This window comes from Budorcas taxicolor, chromosome X (assembly GCF_023091745.1).
Source record: "Budorcas taxicolor isolate Tak-1 chromosome X, Takin1.1, whole genome shotgun sequence".
Lineage (NCBI taxonomy): Eukaryota > Metazoa > Chordata > Mammalia > Artiodactyla > Bovidae > Budorcas > Budorcas taxicolor.
Window position 1 is genome coordinate 15669775 of NC_068935.1, and position 3931 is coordinate 15673705.

At 46.1% G+C, this 3931-nt stretch overlaps 1 non-coding gene across 1 annotated transcript; it reads right to left on the reverse strand.

The window, feature by feature from the left end:
- Nucleotides 1–2461: 2461 nt before the first annotated feature.
- On the reverse strand, nucleotides 2462–2533 carry TRNAC-ACA (transfer RNA cysteine (anticodon ACA)). Its single transcript has one exon. It is a non-coding gene; the product is annotated as a tRNA-Cys (tRNA).
- Nucleotides 2534–3931: the final 1398 nt, after the last annotated feature.

A 3931-nucleotide genomic window follows, 5' to 3' on the forward strand; every position in this document is an offset into this window, starting at 1 on the left:
GTAGTCATGTATGGATGTGATTTGGATGATGAAGGAGGCTGAGAGCCAAAAAAACTGATGCTTTTGAACTGTGGTGCTGGAGAGGATTCTTGAGAGTCCCTTGGACTGCAAGGAGATCAAACCAGTTCATCCTAAAGGAAATCAACCCTGAATATTCATTGGAAGGACTGATGCTGAAGCTCCAATACTTTGGCCACCTGATGTGAAGTGCCCACTCATTAGAAAAGATCCTGATGCTGGGAAAGATTGAATGCAAAAGGAGAAGGGGATGACAGAGGATGAGATGGTTGGATGGCATCACTGACTCAATGGATGAGTTTGAGCAAACTTTGGGAGATGGTGAAGGACAGGGAAACCTGGCATGCTGCCGTCCATGGGGTTGCAAAGAGTCAGACATGACTTAGCGACTGAACAACAACGCAGGGGATACAGGTTTGATCCCTGGTCAGGGAACTAAGATCCCACATGCTACAGGGTGCAGCCAAAAACTAGAGGAAAAGAAAAAGTAAACCTAAAGATAAACTGTTGAGAATTCCTTGGCAGTCTAGTGGTTAGCCCTCTGAACTCCAATGCTGAGAGCCCCAGTTCAATCCCTGGACAGGGAACTAAAAATCCCACAAGGCACATGGAAAAAAAAAAAAAGAAGATAGACTTCTGTTAATAAAACCATGACTTACATTTATGCCCTTTGCTCTTTCAAAAGACTCCTAAAGTGAATCCGTTTGAAAAGCTGTTACTACTCACCTCCTAATATATCTTTGGCATCAGTTCAGATTTTCAGTTCAAATTCTTAAATCTTTAAAATGCATCCACTCTAAGGGTCTGTGCCAAGGGCTATGAGAGATGCATGGTCTCTGGCCTCAAAGAGCTTGTGTGCTCACTGAAGACACAGAGAACATAAGTTGGGAGTTCAGGGCCCACAGAAGGGCTAACTCCTGAGAGCTGGTGTGCTCAGCGTGGGCTCAGCACATCAGGGTGTGTCTATAGATGTAATGTGCTTTGTGGTGGCCTTTGAAAGCCCTCTGGTGTTCTGACAAAAGAGAGATAGCCACCTGCCATCACCCTGGCACTGAGTTAGGAGTTGGCTGAAAACGTGAAGGTGAGGATATGAACAATGAGAGGCCACATTGACCTCGAGAGGGAAGAATCAGAACATAGGCAGAAAAGAGAAAATAGCTTGAAAGAAATGCTAATACCCAGAAGAAGCAGGAAAGTTTGCTTGAAGATGACAAGGAAGTCCAGCTGGTCAAAGCCACTGCTTGAAGTGGCAGGACCAGAAAAGCCTCTACTGAAACTCCTTCCTTATATTCCTGCAGGGGATGGGAGGAGAGAACCAGAACTCTCTCTCTCTGCCTGCTGTTAAAGGAGTCATTTACGAATCTGTAAAGCTTCTCAAGGAAAAGGTCATGTTTTATTCATTTCTGTAATCCACAGGCTGAGCACTGTTATCTTGCCCATAGTTGCTGCCCAAGAAATCGCTGCAGAAGAAATGACTGAATAAATGGATAAATTTAGACCCTCCTATAATGCTACAGTCTTCCCAGGTGGCGCTAGTGGTAAAGAACATGCCTGCCAGTGCAGGAGACATAAGAGACAAGGGTTTGATCCCTGGGGTCGCGAAGATCCCCTGAAGAAGGAAATGGCAACTCACTCCAGTATTCTTGTCTGGAGGATCCCATGGACAGAGGAGCCTGATGGGTTACAGTCTACGGTATTGCAAGAGTCAGACACAACTGAAGTGACTTAGGATGGATAATGCCTGCTTCCCTGGTGGCTCAGACAGTAAAGAATCTGCCTCCAAGGCAGTGAGACAGGGGTTTGATCCCTGGGTCTGGAAGATCCCCTGGAGAAGGGCATGGCTACCCACTCCAGTATTCTTGCCTGGAAAACTCCATGGACAGAGGGGCCTGGCAGGTTATAGTCCTTAGGGTCACAAAGCACTGGACACGACTGAGCCACTAACACTTTCACTTTTATAAGGTCTGGAGAAAGGGGTGGCAGAGGATGAGATTGTTAGATAGCATCACTGACTGAAAGGACATGAATCTGAGTAAACTCTGGGAGATAGTGGAGGACAGAGAAGCCTGGCAACAACAACGTAATGCCTGGAATCTCAGAAGGAAGCAAAACCAGACCTGCCCTATAGAGGAGGGAGGGGACTCTCAATGAGGAAGGTGCTTACAAAATTCTCTCACTAGCCCTGAGCTTTGGAGTTAGTTGGAAATATGAAACAGGCAAGAGGACATTTCTCAGCCCTTTCTAGAACAAAATAGTTTAAGTTCTCCCCTCCCCTTCTCTCCTATTTGGGGACCAGGACTCCAGTCCTTTACCCTTGTGAAGTTGCTCAGTCGTGTCCGACTCTTTGCGACCCCGTGGGCTGTAGCCTACCAGGCTCCTCCGTCCATGGGATTCTCCAGGCTAGAGTACTGGAGTGGGTTGCCATGTCCTTCTCAAGGGGATCTTCCCTACCCAGGGATTGAACCCGGGTCTCCTGCATTGTGGGCAGACGCTTTAACCTCTGAGCTACCAGGGAAGCCTTTATCCTTAGTACCCTGAAACTGGCATTCAAAACCCTCCACAACCTGGTTGTGTATAACTCAGTGTCAACCAGAGAAACAGACCCAGTAGGAGGTATATATTAAGGGATTTCTTACAAGGAATTGGTTTATACCATTTCAGGGGCTGGCTGGACAAGTCTGAAATTTGTGGGCGGGTCATCAGGAAGCGGAGATTAGAATTCTACTAGGGGAATACCTTTTTCCTCAGGGAAACTGAAATTGTCCTCTTAAGATATTTCAACTGATTGAATCAGACCCACCCAAATTGTCTAGGAAAATCTCCTTTACTTAAAGACAATCATTAGAAATATAAATCACATCTACCAAACACTGTCACAGCAACCCAGATTAGTGTTTGATACAATAACTAAGACCACTGCCTAGAAAAGTTGATACATAAAACTGACCATCATAAGCTTCTGAGTTGGTTTCTTGCCTGAGCTCCCAACATACCTTCCCTTACTTCACCTCCCCATCTGTGCATTTACCTGCCCCAAGGCCCTTGATAAACCTGAGACAGGAAAGGGGAAGGGCACAACCTTTAAAAGAATGACTTAGATGTTGAGAACACAATATAAACTGGTTAGAAGTAAGTAGGCCCAAGATGGTAGAAGAGTCAACTTCCACTAGAAGAGCTTGAACCTCATTAAATGCTCATTGTATACATCAACTTTCCTAAATGACACACCTGGGAATTCTCTGGCAGTTCAGTGTTTAGGACTCTGCATGGAGGAGAGATCCTCCAGGAAGATCCCCTGGAGGAGGGCATGGCAATCCACTCCAGTATTCTTGCCTGGAGAATCCCATGGATAGAGGAGCCTAGAGGGCTACAGTCCATAGGGTTACAAAGAGTCGAACACAACTGAAGCGACTTAGCACACACACACACAATTCCACTGCAGGGGGCATGGGTTAGATCCCTAGATAGGGGAGTAAAATCCCACATACCATGTGGTGTGCCAAAAAAAAAAAAGACACACCCACCAGCGCCATGACAGTTCTGAGGCTAGCCATTAAAGACTAAAAAGTGGATGGTGACCCAATTCCCTGGAAATCTCTGCCCCTTTCCCCAAATAGTTGGACTAATCCTAATCCTCCCACTCATTAGCTATGAAATTACCCAGCCCATAAAAACTAACCACCCCAAGGATGAGGGAAAGGGTTAGTTAGGGGGTTTGGGATTGACATGTACACATTGCTATATTTAAAATGGATAACCAACAAGGTCCTACTGTATAGCACAGGGAACTCTCTTCAATGTTGTGTGGCAGCCTGGATGGGAGAGGTGTTTGGGGGAGAATGGATACATGTATCAGAGAAGGCAATGGCACCCCACTCCAGTACTCTTGCCTGGAAAATCCCATGGATGGAGG